We start from the raw sequence: 18,431 nt of genomic DNA, 5'->3' as shown, positions 1-18,431 counted from the left end.
CTGTGCATTCTCTTACAAAATTTCAGGTACATGTATGCAAACATTTTTCCAGGGTATATAACCTAGAAATAGAATTTTTGGGTTGTAACATGTGTATTTTCTTTTTTTTTCTTATTTTTTTTTAAAGATTTTATTTATTTATTTGACAGAAAGAAATCATAAGTAGATGGGGAGGCAGGCAGAGAGAGAGAGAAGGAAGCAGGCTCCCTGCTGAGCAGAGAGCCCGATGCGGGCCTCGATATCAGGACCCTGAGATCATGACCTGAGCCGAAGGCAGCGGCTTAACCCACTGAGCCACCCAGGCGCCCTAACATGTGTATTTTCAATTTGATTAAGAAATATTAAATTGGGGGTGCCTGGGTGGCTCAATCATTAAGTGTCTGCCTTCTGCTCAGGTCATTATCCCAGAGTCCTGGGATCAAGCCCCGCATCAGGCTCCCTGCTCAGTGGTGAGCCTGCTTCTCCCTCTCCCACTGCTGCTCTGCCTGCTTGTGCTCTCTCACTTTCTCTGTCAAATAAATAAATAAAATCTTAAAAAAAAAAAAGAAATGTTAAATTGTTTTCTACATTGGTTATATCAGTTTGTACTCTGAGATTATAAAGTTGTCTTCCTTTGTTTTATTTTTAAAGCTTTAAAATGCTCTCTTTCACTTGTAAGTGCCTGATTTTACATGTTTATATTGGCATTATTAAAACTTATTATTGAACAGCCATTGTTTAGTTTGTTTAAACAAACTAAAACATAGTATTATAGGTAGGATCATAAATCTTATTTCTTATAAGCATTGGCATAAGTAGCAATTCTGAAAGCAATAAGATGGTTATCATGTAAAGTTACCCTTTCTTGTAAAATTATTCTTTCTTGTAGCATTTTATGGAGAAGGTTTTTGTCATTAAAAAGTACAGCAATGCTTGATATGATATTCTTTGCCTTTAACCTTAATTAGATGAGGTTTCATGGCAAAATAAAATTTTTCTTTTGCTGAATTAGCAAATGAGTTACTTTACTTGTTTGTTTAGGTCTGCTTTGTGCCAGGTGTAGTGTTAGTTACTTTGGATATAAATTATATTAAGTCACGGGTTCTGTCTTCAAGGACCTTGCAGTTCAGAGTAGGAGAAGAAACTGTAAATACTGACATATATTAAAATGATTTATTTATTTTTAATTTTTTAAAGATTTTATTTATTTGAGAGAGAATGAGTGAGCAAGGGAGCATATGAACAGGGCAGAGGGAGAAGCAGGCTTTCCACGTAGCAGGGAGCCCAATATGGGACTCGACCCCAGGATCCTGGGATCATGACCTGAGCCATAGGGAGATGCTTAACCAACTGAGCTACCCAGGCTGCCCTATTTTGTAGTGATTTCGATGCTGTCAGGGAAACTTGTATATTGGACTCTGAAAGGAGATATGCTTAATTTGTCAAAGTGTTTATTATATATGAGATGAATATTAAACTGAGCTTGTGAGAACAGAGTATTTGTCGGACATCTTGAGGAAGTGCTTCTCAACAGAGGGAGCATTATACCTGATGCCTGGAATTTTTTTGAACACTTCAGATCACTGGACTAAAGGGTGAGGGGATGGTGTGCGAGGGTCCATTGAGGAGGTAGAAGAAATAGGTTTGGCCTTTAACTTATTGATACTGCGGAACCATTGAAGGATTTTAATGGATTTTAAGTCATTGAAGAATTAAAAGCAGGGAGTTAATTGGAACAGATTGTTACTCTAGATGGTTTCTGCTACAGCGTTAGGTTGAAGATGGATTTTGAATAGGTAAGAGAACTGCAGTTTGGGAGAGGGGGTCAGGGTCTTAACTAAGGTAGTTACACTAGATATAAACTGGGAGAGAAGTAAAGTTAGGGAATATACCCAAAATATCCAAGACTTGGCAAACTGTTGGTTGTGGGAGATGAGAGAAGAGGAAGAATATGAATTACTACTTGATTTCTGACTTGAGTGCTTGAGTGATTGGGGGAGACCCAAGGATGGAAGTTAGAGAAGGAGATGGAGTGTCAAAGTTTGGGGGACTAGATACTGAGTTTTGTTCTAGAAATGGCGAACATGAGAGCCCTTTGACCATCCATTTGGATATCTGTGTGGGTCTTTGAAGAGGGGTATCGATTATGGTTATAGGTTTAGCTAGAAGCCATCATATTTAGGTGGTCGTGAAACTAAGGTAGGAAAGCATCTTAAAAGAAGGAAATGTAGAGTTGAAGAAGCCAGGATCAGAATTTCCAGTAAATAAAAGGAGTTAATGACAGCCTTCTTTGTAATGTTATAAAAATATAAATATTTTGATCCACATGGAGCTTATCATTTTTTATTATTGAAATATTATTAAAATATAATTAACTAATAGTTTCAGTTACACAATAAAATGATAAAATGATTCAGTAATTTTACATATTATTCAATGTGCATCACAATGACTGTACTCTTAAGGAACTTACCTTTTTTAAAAAAGGATTTTATTTATTTGAGAGAGGGAAGGGCTGGGGGCAAACAGTGAGAGAGAAGCAGACGCCCTACTGAGCATGGAACCCACTGTGGGGCTCAGTCCCAGGACCCTGATATCATGACCTGAACTGAAGTCAGATGTTTAACCAACTAAGCCACCCAGGCATCCCAGAAATTACCATTTTATGGAATTAAGGAGCAAATGTGTATGTGCTTGTGATGGAAAAAATATTTTAACATATAAGTTAAATAGATGAAACATGGTATGAACTATAAGAGTATATACTGAAACTAAATACAGCTTCATGTTAGAAAATAAAAGAGACTTTTTAGATTTTTGGGGGGATAAGATTAAAATATATAAAAATGAAAACCATTGTAAAAATTAATGGTATTTGGGGCCCCAGGGTGGTGCAGTTAGCTAAGCATTTGACTCTTGGTTTTGGCTTACGTTGTGATCTCAGGGTGGTGACATCGAGCCCCACGTCAGGCTCCATACTCAGCAGGGACTCTGCTTAAAACTTTCAGTCCTTCTCCCTGTCTCTTCTGCGTGCTTGCTTGCTCTCTCTAAAAATAAATAAATCCTTTTTTTTTTTAAAAGATTTTATTTATTTATTCGACAGACAGAGATCACAAGTAGGCAGAGAGGCAGGCAGAGAGAGAGAGAGGAGGAAGCAGGCTCCCTGCCGAGCAGAGAGCCCGATGTGGGATTCGATCCCAGGACCCTGAGATTATAACCCTCTGAGCTGAAGGCAGCGGCTTAACCCACTGAGCCACCCAGGTGCCCCAAATAAATCCTTTTTAAAAAAGCGAATAGTATTGTTAATAATAAATATGTAAAAAAAATGCCATCAGGAACTCACCTGAATAAAAAAAATTGGATTTATTAACTTGTAGCACTGGGATACATGGAACCTTGAAGCATCTCAGTGAGAAGGCGTTAGAAAGGACTTCTAGGATTGGGGTTCCTGTTTAAGGGATTTGGGGGAAGGTCAAGAAAACAGGGGTTTGATGCTGTCAAAAAGCAGAAGTAATTCTGTGATTGAGGATCCTAATAATTCTTTTGAAGATTTTTATATATTTATTTGAGAGAGAGAGAGCACACGAGCAGGGTGAGGAGCAGAGGGAAAAGTAGACTCCCCCTGAGCAGGGAGTTGGAAGCAGGACTTTATCCCAGGACTCTGGGATCATGATCTGAGCTGATGGCAGCTGTTTAACTGACTGAGTCCCCCCAGGGCCCCAGGGATCCTAATAATTCTTAGCTAGAAAGCAGGAATAACATCATGGTGCTAAAACTAGAGTTGGTAAGGAAACAGACATATTAGCCATGAAAGGGGAGTGTTTAACCATTTTTTGGTTTGGACAGTGTTGTTTTTGTCTCTGTTCACATAAAGTTAGAGTGGCCTTGTTTGATTTTGTGTATTCTCTGAAATTGTTTATGTTACAAATAAAATGTTATGAACACCCTGGCATAGCTCTAAGTGCCAAGCCAACTCCCAGCAACACAAGACCTGACTGAGAGTGACAGGCTAACTCCTGGCTGTCCAGAGCTCCTTTTTGTCTTTCTTAGTCTCTAACAGAGATAAGAGAATTCAGCAAAGTCTTGGTGACAGAGACAAATGTTAGGTATTGTTAGAAGTGCTTTATGCTCTAGTAAGTTTATAGTTGGGGTATAGTAAGGATGATAATTAAGGGAACTTTGGAAGGATGGAAAGGTAAGGAGAAGAGTGACCAACTGGTGAATGATTTTTTTAAGATTTATTTATTTTAGAGAGAGAGGGAGGGGAGGGAAGAGGAAGAGAATCTTCAAGCAGACTCCCCACTGAGCATGGAGCCTTACATGAGGCTTGATCCTATGATGCAGGAGATCATGACCTGAGCCTCAACAAAAAGTCAGATGCCCAACTGACTGAACCACCCAGGTGCCCCAGGTGAATGGTTTTTAAATGATCACCTTTGAATATAGTTTAAATAGATTTCTGAATCAGATTATGGTATGATGAAATTAGTATTTGTGAACAGTACTATTGCCTTTTAAAATTATTAAATATCTTAAAATGATTTTAACGAACATTTTACCTTGCCTATAACTCAAAATATTTTCCTTCAAAATATTTGTCCATAAAATTACTATTTTGTGTTCTGAACTTTAAAAAATATCTGCTTAATATACCATCATACACTTTATTCTGTGTTTTGGTCTTGTTTGATAAGTATCATTGTAGTAGTTGTTGGTGAGGCTGTTTTCTCAGAAAGGGAAAAGCAGTAATATGGAGGATATAACAGATATTTGGGAGGAAGAATTAACAAACATCTGTTACTGATGTGATGGATTAAGGGAAGAGAAGAATAAAAAAATTTGAATCCTTGGGTGCCTGTATGGTTCAGTTCAGATGGTTAAGTATCTGCCTTTGGCTCAGGTCATGATCCCAGGGTCGAGGAATCGAGTCCCGTGTTGGGCTTCCTGCTTAGTGGGGAGCCTGCTTCTCCATCTGCCTCTCTCTCTCTCTCTGTCTCTCATGAATAAATAAATAAAATCTTGTAAAAAATTTTTTTGAATCCTTGAAACTGACAAAGTTGAACCATTATCTGTATACATAGTTTCTCAGTTGGATGATGTATAATAATAAAATATCAACAAGAGTTTGTAACACCCACCAACACTATTTCTTCAAGATATCCTGAAAGCTGCAAAATATACCTGATGGTTAAAATGATAAAGTATTTTTAGGTTGAGGATTGGACATTTGGTGACAATGGTGGAAAATAACAATAAGGGGCACCTGGCTGGCTCAGTCAGAGCACACATCTCTTGTTCTCAGGGTTGTAAGTTCAAGCTCCCACGCTGGTTGTAGAAACTACTTAAAAATAAAATCTTAAAAAAGAAAAATTTTAAAAATATTAGAAAATTATGATGAGGCTAGAATTTGCAATTGGTAAGATGTGGATACTCATACTGAAATCAGAATTTATAATCTGCATGTGGCTGGGTTCATCTCCTATAAAAATTAGTCTGAGAGCATTAGCAAAGACTGATATTTCTGGGTTTAAGATGTCTGGCATCCCCATTAGTGTTGGTAGTGCTCATTGGAAGGAACACTAGCCTTTTATCCTTAGTTTATTCCCCTGTGCTTGTTTGATAAGGTTGTCTTCTTTAGATGCCTTTGAAAAAAAAGTCTTATTTATATACCATAATAAACTAAGGAGAGAAAGTTTCTATTATTGGAGAAGCCTGATTATTGAAAGATTGTTTTAAATCTTTTTACACTATAAAAGTTAAAAGGCATATTATACCTAACTTATTTTAACCATATATATAAAATAATTTTAGATACGATATGTAATATAAATCCTATAACAAAATATTAAAATCAATCTAATTCATGGCCTGTAATTTTAAGAAGTGTTTTATATTATAAAACTCCATAAGGGAAAACCTAGAAATGATTGAAGTTCATTGCACTGGACTTCAAACCCATCATATAATTGAAATCCTGAGACCACATTTCATTCTTAAACAATAAAGTGCAGCTAAAAGAGGGTAACATTCATTAACATTTTATCATTTTATTTAGATTTTTCAATGTTAAATTTTAATAGGGAATATACTTAACAATGAACATATACCCGAATAATTTAGGATTAGATTATTTATTTCATCTAAATTTACTCTTAGCATGGTAATTGTGACATCTAGATAATAAGTTATTATTTGTGATTTAAATATCTTTTTGACCTTCACCATTTTTATAACTACTTTTTCTCTCCAAATGTCACAGCTGTGTCATGTTACAACTGCATGTATAAAAAATTAATTTCTTCTTGCTCATTCATTTCCTCTTAGAATCCAGTACCATTAGTCATTCACTAATGTTGACACTTAAAGTCAAATTTATATATAGATTACGTGTTAATTATAAAAGTATTGATGGCTGCTTATATAATAAGTGAAATCTTTTATTCCAAATATATTTTAATTTTATAAAGTACAATTCATTTATAGATCAAAATCTCAGACATTTAAGTAAAGTGAATATATTAAGTATAAATTAAATATGGGTAGGTCTTTTTCATATTAACTGTTTGTATCATTAACCCAACTTCAATCTCTTGGAGAAACTTGTTAGGAAGTTGAAAGACAGAGTACAAATTAAGAAAATTATTTACAATACATCAACAAAGGGTTAATGTCATTGCAGTATAAAGAAGTCTTGTATTAGTAAGAAAAAACAAGCAACTTTGTCAAAAACAGACAAAGGACAGGAATGTAGAAATTCATGAAAGTAAAAATACAAAAACTAAACAAATAAAAGCTTAAAGCAATGTTTAACAGATGAGAGTTTGACACGTTATTATTATTATTATTTTAATGATAATACTTGATGCTGTGGAATATGGAGAGAAATATTCTCCTATACCTCTGGCAGAGATATATACTTATGCAAGTTTCTACAGTATAATTTGGCAGTATACATCAAAAGCCTATGAATAGGATGGGTGTACATAAAGATGTTTTTTCATAGCACTTTTTATAAAAACAAAGAATTGGAAAAAACTAAATGTTTTTTATTAGATGATTGGTTAAATTATAAACCTCCATGTAATATAGCCAGTTTTTTAAAATGGTGCTTTTTAACTTATATTGTTAAACTGTATTCAGAAGTGTCTTTGATTTCCTTGGGGGTACTTTGAGGACCACTGGGAGATGGGGAGGCTGAGCACAACTTCGTTCTGTCCAACTGGAGAAGCTTTGTTCCTGTTTTTTAATATAGAAGTTTCAAAAATTGAGAGTACACCTGGAGAAAAGATGGGAGTGGGGAGCATTTGGCTGCTAAAAAACACAGCCTCAAAGTGTTCAACGCAAAGGAAAGATATTTAGTTACCTTGTTGGATGAGAAGTAGTAAAGTATAAAACATTGGGTTTAGTGGGTCTCAATGTTTTAAAAAAAATGTATCTCCTTCTATCTATACCTATGAGAAAGTGGAAATTTATGGTTAATAAATAGGGTAATAAAATCATAAAAAAATAGCAATAGTGATGTGATGGAATTTCAGGTGATTTTTACCTTCTCTTCTGTTTTGTTTTCTTTTTAAAACACATTTCCAAGAAGTATTTATTATTAGTTAAGCCATGATTCAGGATCCCAGGATGGGGATCGCCATGTACCTTCTTCACAACACTGGGAGAAGGATGGAGGGCAAAGGAGAGGTGGTTCAAATCTTGCCAGAAAATGTGCCTTCTGCCTGGTGGTCATCTGAGGTTGACACCCAGGCTATGGGGCAGAGGGACTTGTACACATACCGGTACCATTCACATGTGGAGACACCATCTCCTTTATTAGTCATTGTCTACTCATAGTGGTAGAAGTCAAGGTAGTTCTGCCAGCAGAACTTTATTATTATCTAGATTTTAACAATTATTATTGTCAATAATAACAATTATTATTATTATTATGTATCCTGGCCTGGTTCTGGTTGGGGAAGTGTCTCACAGGGGCAGCCCAGTAGTTCTTGATTTTAGTTTTGATGTCTTCTGCCGTGGTGCTAACTCCTACACACTACACAGCTCATAGCTCAATGTCTACCCTCTGTTTTCCTTATCTGTATTTTATAAAATGCACACATGCTATGTATGATGAGATTGAAAAAAAGCAATAGCAATTACTTATAAATACTTTTTAAATGCTATCACATTTACATGCAAAGTCCCCTTTTAATATTGGCATGATTTAAGCATAAGATTTACCTCATGCCAGCTCCTGTTTTAAGCAGTTGACATGTATTAACTCATCTAATTATTATAACAACCCTAGTTAGGTATTATTAATATATACAATGTGAGCAAAGTCATGCTGCTGATTGAATCTCCTTGATAAATTATCTCTTGTTTACAAAGAATTCCATCTTACTAAACCCCAGCTCATATAACCAATTCCCATAAATTTTTTTTTTTTGAGAGAGAATCTTTTTTTTTTTTTTTTAAGATTTTATTTATTTATTTGACAGAGAGAGATCACAAGTAGGCAGAGAAGCAGGCAGAGAGAGAGAGAGGAGGAAGCAGGCTCCCTGCTGAGCAGAGAGCCCGATGCGGGGCTCGATCCCAGGAACCTGGGACCATGACCTGAGCCGAAGGCAGAGGCTTTAACCCACTGAGCCACCCAGGCGCCCCCAATTCCCATAAATTTTAAAAGTAGTTTATAAGTGCTAGATGTGAAAACATAGAGATATAGTGACATGTTTGTATCTATTTTGTCTTTTGCTTGTATTTTCAGGCTTTTTTTGTCTGTTTGTCTCATCCTGTTAGAAGCCTTTGACTTACTATAACTTCACTCATTGCCACCACCATATGCAGATAGGAAACAGGATCTTCTAAGTTGATCAGATGCTCATCCTTATTAATATATATATTAAGGATTTTATTTATTTATTTGACAGGCAGAGATCACAAGTAGGCAGAGAGAGAGGAGGGAGCAGGCTCCCCGCCGAGCAGAGAGCCCGATGAGGGGCTCGATCCCAGGACCCCGGGATCATGACCTGAGCTGAAGGCAGAGGCTTTAACCTACTGAGCCACCCAGGCACCCTCTTATTAAAACATTATAGGGGTACCTGGGTGGCTCAGTCGGTTAAGTGTCAACTGTTCATTTATTAGCCGTGGTCATGATTTCGGGGTTGTGAGATCGAGTCTTATGTCAGGCTCTGCACTGGGCATGGAGCCTGCTTAGAGCTCTTTCTTTTCCCCTTGTTCTGGTCCTACCATCTCTCCCTCCCTCTCTAAAAAAAGAAAAATAAATAAACACCTTAAAAAAAACAAACAAACAACCTTTTAGAAACCTGTTTGTGATAGCCCTGGCCCTGAGTTGCTGTTTATTTTTAAGCAAACTGAGCACCACATACATACAGATATGTACAGTGTCTACGTGTTGGGCCTCTGGAACAACATAGAAATCATTTGTCCTTGGAACATACACAAATCATGTGTTTTTATGCTTGAAGATGGCATTTTGTTTGGTATTATTTCCTGGCTTAGACATCCCACTGTCAGCAAGATTTATGCCTGACTTATTTATGGTGGTAAGTGATTGTGTTGACCCATCCACATGTTCTCTTATCTGTGACCCTGTGGGCCTCAACAGAGCTAGGTGAAAAAGCCAGGAGGCACCTGAGTGCATTAAGAGACCAATAATCCCTATGTAATGTGCTTTTTTCAAAAAATGAACAGATAGTTCATTTATAAAATACTATTTAGGTTTGGTGAGGGTTGGAAAGATTATAAGGGAAAAGGGTCGTTTCCCTTTTAATTAGGGAAAGGAAGAATTATTAACAGGCTAATGAAGGATGCTGAAGAAATGGATGGAGAATACAGGAGAAAATAAATATAGGGAAGTGTGCTAATGAAAATATAGAAATTAAAGCAGTATTACTAAAAGGTGATGACCTAATCAGGGAAATATTATGATATCCCAATGAATAAAATGAGCCCTTCTCCACATTTTTCTTGATGCTAAAAAATCCATATCCCTGGCTGAAAGATAGTTTTGAGACATGTATAGACAAATATTTAAGCATTAGAAAATCCATAGGTAACACATAAATCCATATGTAGTCATAAAGTAATGAAGCCCTTGCCTGAAACTACATGTGATTCTTTTGTCTTTGGTTGTATAATTTGTAGTAATGTAAAAATTGTTATTTGGTGTACCTGGGACCTTGCCTTACATGTATCCAGTGATTCATCCAGTGGAAAAATTAGAGCTGAGTTGTGGAACTTGTTTCACGCCTGGAAAGATCCCCTGGGGCTTCGTGACCCTTCTGTGATCATTGGAGCAGGCTGGGCACTTGAAGAGATTCTCTGATTTTTTTAGAGGAGGAGGGTTTGTTCATTTTTTGCCCAACCTTGTACCTGCTAGAAAGGTTTTCTCCCATAGCATATAATATCCTGTCTCTGAGACAAAGATTGGAGGAAGACGGTTATAAAAACATGGAGTTATAAAAACATTTCAAAATAGTGTAATATCTCATAGTCATTATTCTGTGTTAATTATTTTACATTAATATAACTGAACAGTATAGAGATATAATCTTTCCAAACCTTCTTTGCAAAGTACCTCTCAGATCTTTATGATGTAACTCTAACACTGTGTTTCCAAGATGTATTCACTAGCTTATGTGGCTCTTGAAATTTAAATTAAGAACAATTAAGTAAAATATTTGGGTCTTCAGTTGCACTAACAGTATCTTGAGTGCTCATTAGTTACCTACACATGGCTACTTATTAGCTACCACCGTGGACAGCGCAAATGTAGAACATGTCTATCCGTTACATAAAATTCTATTGGTCTGTACTCCTTTAGAGGAGATATAGATATGTATGTATACGTATCTTTTGAGGAGGTCAGCGATGTTGCCTCAACCATGTCTTTTAAAGTGTAAGTTTATTGAAGAGAAATAACCATATTTTTTTTAAAGTTGGTCCAAGGTAGTTCTCACAACTTTGACAATATATTATAATGACAGTAGATTAGCAGGTTAGCTAACTTTACTATGAGGAAGGCTTCATTCAAGTTAATCAGTCATAGAGATTTACTTTGTTAACCTATACAATATTTTAAAGTTGGGTCTTTGAGAAATACCATTATGTAGGTAGTAAAAAAGAATGCTTACTTCCAATATAGAAAATGTGATCTTGTCCCAGCTTTGCCACTAACTAAATGTAAGACTTTGGGCATTTTTCCTCCATGACTTAAGTATTTTGTAGCTGGAAATATACCTCATAACCAGAAATTTTATAACTGGGAAGTTATTATCAGAAATACTTTCTTTTAAGATTTATTTATTTATTTTAGGGAGCGAGAATCCCAAGCAGATTCCCACTGTGTGTGGAACCTGAAGCAGGGATTAGTCTCACAACTCTGAGATCACAACGTTGAGCCAAAAACCAAGAGTCCAACACTTAACCAACTGAGCCAGCCACCCAGATGCCCCTGGAAATACTTTCTGACCTGCTTCACTCATCTTGCCCATTCCCCACCTCTGCCTCTGGCAACTACTAGTCTCTTCTCCTTATCTGTGAGCTTGGAATTATGTTTGTTTGCTTTTTAAGATTCCACTTGTGCAATCACCACATTTATCTTTTATTATCTGACTTATTTTACTTAGCATACTGCCCTCAGAGTCCATCCATGTTGTTGCAAATGGCAAGATTTTATTCTTTTCTTATGGCTCAAAAATACTCCATTCCATACACGCACACATAATATATGTAAGCACATAATATGTGTCCCATTTTCTTAATACATTCAGTTGGTGGGCACTTAGGTTTTTTCCTCATCTTTGCTATTATAAATAATGTTGCAGTAAACATGAGGGCGCATATATCTTTTTGAATTAGTGTTTTAATTCTTTTCTGATAAATACCCAGAAGTAGAATTTCTGGATCACATGTTAGGTGTATTTAAATATTTTTGAGGAACATCCATGCTATTGTTCATAGTGGTTGTACCTATTTACATTTCCTCCAACAATGTGCAGGGGTTCCCTTTTTTCCACATTATTGCCAACACTTGCTATCTCTTTTCTTTTTGAAACAGCCATTCTAACAGGTATGAGGTGATATTTCATTGTTGTATTGATTTGCATTTCCCTGATGATGAGTGATATTAAACATCTTTTTATGTATCTGTTGGCCATCTGTATGTCTTCTTGGAAAAATGTCTATTCAGATCCTCTGTTCATTGTTCTTTTCCTTTTTAAAAAAAGATTTTACTTATTTATTTGAGAGAGAGAGAGAGAGATAGCAAGAGAGAGCAGGGGCAGGGAGGAATGGGACTCTGTCCCAAGACCCTGAGATCGTGACCTGATCTAAAAGCAGATGCTTCACTTGATCTTAGCCAAAAGGCCGAGAAGCGATTAAAGGCAGATGCTTAACAGACTGAGCCACCCAAGCACCCCCTCTGTCCATTTTTCAATCGGATTGATTTTTTGCAGCTGAGTTGTATGAATTCTTTGTATATGTTAGATATTAGCCCATTATCAGATATGTGACTTGCAAATATTTTCTCCCATTCAGTAAGTTGCCTTTTCATTTTGTTGATTTTTTTGGTTTTGTTTTGTGCCTGTGTGTGTTTTGCTGTGCATAAGTTTTTTAATTTAATATAGTCTCATTTGTTTATTTTTACTTTTGCTGCCTTAAGACTTTGGGCATTTAATTTCCCAAAGTAATTTGAGACTTAATTTCTTCATCTCTAAATTGTTCTTTTAAATAAAATATTTTAAAAGTCTTTTGTTGTAACAGTTAATTGCTATTACTTTTTTTTCTGATACAACTTTTATAAAAGACCTATAAGTGTTTAGATTTTATTTATTTATTTGATAGAGACACAGCAAGAGAGGGAACACACAGGTAGGGGGAGGGGGAGAGGAAGAAGCAGGCTTCCTGCAGACCAGGGAGCCCAATGTGGGGCTCTATCCCAGGACCCTGGGATCATGACCTGAGCCAAAAGGCAGCCACTTCAGGACTGAGCTACCCATGTGCCCCGACCTATGGTTTTGAATGGAAGAGCTAATACAAAAAGAAAGAAGAGGTTTGTTGATGCTGCTAAGAGAAGGCTGTCCTTCTACACAATTATTTTAAGACAGCATTTAGCTGTGTAAATCACTAAACCGATACCAAGAAGTATAATGATTCTGTTGGTCTTAAGTTGTAGCAGCTTATCAAGATACTGCTTTCATCATGTTCATTGCTTCTGTATAAAGACCTTGATTAGCTTTGGAGTTATGTAGATCTGAATTTAGGTATCATTTCCTCTGATCACTAGCTCTTTGGCATTAGTGAGTTTACATAACCTGTCTGCCTCAGTTTCCTGTTGGATGGATGAAATGGTATGTTACCCTTATCTTTTAGAGCTTACAGCCAATTCAGAGGGATAGACACATTATTACAGTGTACCACATATTATAAAAACAGAAAAGAAGGTTATTTAACTGACCCCTGGCCATGGTAGAGAAGGAAGAGAAGAGCATAGTGGAAGGGTGTATTCCAAGGCAGATGAGTAGTGTGCGCAGAGACCCTGGTATGTGAGGTGTACAGCTAAAGCATAGAGAAGGAGTAGAAAGGTATGGTAAAAATGAAGCCTGGGAATATAGGCAAAGACTAAAAAAGAAAGCATTCAGAGTTCAGACTTCATGCTGAGCACTGTGGGATCACACTGAAACCTTTAAAGCCTGTATTGATGAGCAGGGTAATGTGAACACACGGGGAGAGAAGGAGCAAATCTTGGCTTCAGGACGTTCACTCTAGCAACAATGTAGAGAATGGATTAAAAGCAAAGAAACCATAGGAAGCATTTTTTTTTTTTCCTCCCCAATTTAAGCGAGAAGTAATGAAGAATTTTATTAGGAAAATGAAGGAGGGGAACAGAGTCTACACATATTAAGTAAAATTAGTATTAATTGGTGGTTGGTGGGGGGTTGAGGAAGGTGGAGATTTCTGTCTCAGGTGACAGAATTCTGACTCCTTACTTGGTAAGGAGTACATTAAGAATTGACTAGTGAGGTAATGCAGTGTATTTAGGAGGCTATACTTTGAAGCCTGGTTTAAAAATCCTGGCTTTCCCCTTCACTAGCTTTGTGGCCATGGGTATGTTACTTAGTCTCTTGAGCCTTAATTTCATTTATTAGCTTCATTAAAAAAATTTGCTATTGAGTATGGTTGACAGGCGTGTTTGATTTCAAGCGTACAACATAGCGATTCAACAATTCTACACATTACTCCGTGCTCATTATATTAAGTACAGTCAGCATACGACAGTGTTACAATATTATTGTCTTACCCATGCTGTGCTTTTCATCTCTGTGACTTATTTATTTTACAACTGAAAGTTGGTACCTTTAATCCCCTTCAACTATTTCATTAGCTTCATTTATACATGAGTTAATATGTGTGAAATGCTTAGAATAATTTCTGGCATGTAAGCTCTGTATGTGTTTACCAATAGTAGTAGAGGATATGGGCTAGTTCACTTTTAGACATGAGGGAAAGTCATATGGAAATATGTAATATGCAGTTAGATAATATGAGACTAGAGTCTAGTAGGGAAGTCTGGGCCGGAAATACCATAATGGAAGTTATGTAAGTAGTAGTTAAAAAGGGAATATGGAAAATACCACAAGGAGGGGAACCTGGGTGGCTCCGTTGGTTAAGCATCTGCATTTGGCTCAGGTCATGATCCCAGGGCCTTGGGATCAAGCCCCGCATAGGGCTCCCTGCTCAGTGGGGGGTCTGCTTGTACTCTCTCTCTCTCTTACAGAAATAAAATCTTAAAAAAGAAAAAAAAAAAAAGAAAAGAAAATACCCAGGGAAAGCAAATATAGTGAGAGGGCCAAAAATGGAGCATTATGGAACAATGATAATTTAAAAGTCAAGGAAGATGAGCTTATAAATGTGACTGAGGGGGAGAGAGTAGAGGTATAAGAAATAAAATTAGGTGGGCATCTGGGTGGGTCAGTTGGTTAAGCACCTGCCTTCAGCTCAGGTCATGATTCTGGAGTCCCGGAATCAAGTCCCTCTCTCAAATAAATAAATGAAATCTTAAAAAAAGAAAGAAAGAAAGAAAGTTAGGCCTTTGAGTCCCACATGCCAAGAGCAGTGAAAGAGTGATTAATGCCAGGTGCTATGAAGCTGACAAATACGGTAAGACTGAAGAGTCTTCTGGATCTTCATGGAGGAAGTCAAAGTTTGACCTTAGTGAAAGCATTTCTTTATAGTTTGGTGTAGAAGTCACTTTACCAAGGACTGAGGAATAAATGGATCAGGAGGCAATAGAAACAGTGAATTTAGATCTCTTTCTCTGATTTTGTTTTTTAAGTTTAGTTTTATAAAAGTAAGAGTTAAAAAAAATCAAATAGTGGGGCGCCTGGGTGGCTCAGTGGGTTAAGCCTCTGCCTTCGGCTCAGGTCATGATCTCAGGGTTCTGGGATCAAGCCCCACATCAGGCTCTCTGCTCGGTGGGGAGCCTGCTTCCTCCTCTCTCTGCCTGCCTCTCTGCCTATTTGTGACCTCTCTGTCAAATAAATAAAATCTTAAAAAAAAAAAAAAAAGCTTTAATGAAAGAGCAGTACAGAACCCTACTATTGTACTATAAATCTAAAGCACAAGTTTTTTTTTTAATTTTATATTTTATTTATTTATTTGACAGAGAGAGAGAGATCAGAAATAGACAGAGAGGCAGGCAGAGAGAGAGGGAGGAAGCAGGCTCCCTGCTGAGCAGAGACCCCCCCCCCTCCTCCAATGCGGGGCTCAATCCCAGGACCCTGAGATCAAGGCCCTGAGATCAGACCTGAGCTGAAGGCAGAGGCTTTAACCCACTGAGCCACCTGGGCACCCCAAAAGCACAAGTTTTAATACACTCACTGAAAGATACCAGTAGAAGCTTCTGAAATCTGCACACATGCACGAAATTTGTAAACCTCGTCCTGCCAAGAAACATTATGGTTTCCACTAACTTAATTAAGAGCATAATATGACTTTGATGTTATGGATTTTAATGCACTTAAAAATATACTTAAAAGTAAAAATTCAAGTAAATTTTAGAGTCAGTGAAGCATTTCCAGAGTTTAAATTTGTAAAAAAAAAAAAAATTTAGTTTAGGGGCACCTAGGTGTCTCAGTCAGTTAAGCTTTCAACTCTTTTTTTTGGATCAGGTCTTGTCTTAAGATGAGTTGTGAGTTCAAGCCTTGTATTGGGCTCCATGCTGGGTGTGGAGCCTACTTAAAAAAAAAAAAGAAAAAAAATTTGATTTAAAAAAATCACTCTTTCATAAGGGCTTCAGATGGGGGGCAAGTAGTATTAGCTGTAGATAGCTGGTGTGGTGTTTTGTATTTGTTTTTGTTTTTGTTTCCATTGGATAAAACCAAAAAGATAAGTTCAGAATCTTTAGTATTATATGTGCAGTTTGAGAGGTTTCTAATTTTTTGCCAGCTCTAAAGGAAAAGTAGACACACTTCTCATTGATTCATCTTCCCTGTACTTATCCCCATTGTAATAAAGAGTGAATATCATAGTGTTTTCAAAGCCAAATCAGCCCCAAGCTGAAGGTAGAAATTATCTGGGAGGAAAGGATCAAGTATAACTCCTCAGAAAATATGCATAAAAGGAAACCATGATCTCTGTATCATTTTTTGCTTTAGTTTCATGATCTGTGTTCCCACGTGTTTTTCCTTAAATCACCTTCCTGCTGCCTTTCTGATTTGGGCATTAGTCCAGCAGTCTAGAGTGTACATCTTGACATTAATTCTTCAGATTCTCTCTGTAGATGACTATAAAAATATTATTCATTTTCCTTAGTCTCATTTCTTACTTCTTACTCATCTCTCTCTATTTCTCACCATCCTGCCATTCACCTTCTCTCCTTTTTCAATTACATAAGTAATATAGAATTTCAGATTGTAAGTCACTAGAATATTTGATTTTCTGAAATTTGTTGGTAATGTCCAATATAGTACCATGTACACATTGGTCTTACTAGATACTTTATAAATGTAATAATGAAAACCTCCATTTCAATTTAATACTTTTTAAAAAAAATCAAGTATGCCAAGATGTTTCTCACCCATGAAGTATCTGTTAAAGATGTACTTTTACGTATTTTTGAATAAAAAATTTGAAACAAAGAAGTTGATAGAATTTCAACAGTGAACACCATTACATCCAACATCTAGATTGTATAATTAACGTTTTCCTATACTTGTTTTTGTCACATAACTCTACACCTGTTATCCCTGTAGATCCATTAACCTAACTTTTTGATGCATTTCTAAAGAAGTTGCAGACATCAATTTACCCTAAATCTTTCATCATGCATATCATTAACTAGAGTTCAATATCTTTTCTGAGATAAAATTGATATATGATGAAATGCACAAAGTTTAAGTACCTTAAGTACCTTTCAATAACTTTGACAAATGTCTATACTTTTGTAACCCGAACCACTGTCAGGGTGAACATTATCACTCCAGGAAGATTCTGCATGTCCCTCCTCAGTTATCCCACACCCATCCACAGGCAACAATTATTCTAAATGTTTTTCCTACATAGGTCATATCTGTGTGTTCTAGAAATCCAAACAAATGGAATACACAGTCTGTACTCTTTTTTTGTATAAAGTTGCATTCACTCAGTATTGTTGGGAGACAATTTTCTCTAGCTCTCTCAGATTGCTGCATGACTTGTGAGTGGGGCAACGGCTCTTCTTTGTTCTGGGCTACCTTTTCAAGGATGTTTATACAGCAAACTACCTTGGAACACAGAGATAGTGTTTCCTTCCAGAGTAAAGGGCAAGCGTGCTTACTGCCCATTATGAAAAATTCAGCTTCCCTAAGCTCAGTGTTCCTCTCTTGTAATGCAACACACCATGTGTAGGTTTCATTTGGCCTTCTTCCTATCACCCTGTGGGAATAAGGACTTGTAGAACCAGCTCAAAAATGCTGATTACTTGTTACTATTATTGCTCTGAATAATAAACTGTCCTTTGTCTCTGACTCCATAGTACTGTGCTTTGTAAGCACCTGTGAAATTCTAGCAGGCTAAGTTTTCACCTTTCATTTGAGGTAAAAGTCAAAGACCCTTTACAGTTTTTAAGAAGTATTGTGATGTGTATGCTAGTAGTTCATTCCTATTTTTATTCAGTAGTATTCCATTGTATGTGCATAGCACAATTTATTTATTTGCTTTATTACTGAAGGCTAACCTGTTTTTAGTTTTTAACTACAATGGATAAACCTGTTATAAATGTTTCTCCACAAATCTTTGAGTAGACATGTGTTTTCATTTCTTTTGAATAAATAAATAGGGAGTGTGAAATACTGGGTTATAAGACAGGTATATATTTAATTCTGTTAGAAATTTTAGAAGTTGAACTTAATCCCAAAGTAGATCTACCATTTTATATTCCTCCCAGCAATGTATGGGAGTTCTAG

At 36.5% G+C, this 18,431-nt stretch overlaps 1 protein-coding gene and 1 pseudogene across 3 annotated transcripts in view; one reads left to right on the top strand and one right to left on the bottom strand.

Annotated features, from left to right (window-relative positions):
- The window catches only part of LIN28B (lin-28 homolog B), a 139,448-nt gene that overhangs the window by 46,818 nt on the left and 74,199 nt on the right, over positions 1-18,431 (top strand). The window lies entirely within an intron of this gene.
- On the bottom strand, positions 7,674-8,210 carry LOC309865130 (cytochrome c oxidase subunit 6B1 pseudogene; annotated as a pseudogene). The gene is made up of 3 exons: positions 8,206-8,210; positions 7,925-8,003; positions 7,674-7,856 (listed from the first exon to the last, which is right to left on the bottom strand). The product of its transcript is annotated as a cytochrome c oxidase subunit 6B1 pseudogene (transcript).

The sequence above is a fragment of the Mustela nivalis genome (assembly GCF_964662115.1).
Source record: "Mustela nivalis genome assembly, chromosome: 5".
In the NCBI taxonomy this organism is placed as follows: Eukaryota; Metazoa; Chordata; class Mammalia; order Carnivora; family Mustelidae; genus Mustela; species Mustela nivalis.
Note: the sequence above shows the minus strand (reverse complement) of the source record. Positions and strands in the feature narration are given on the sequence as shown.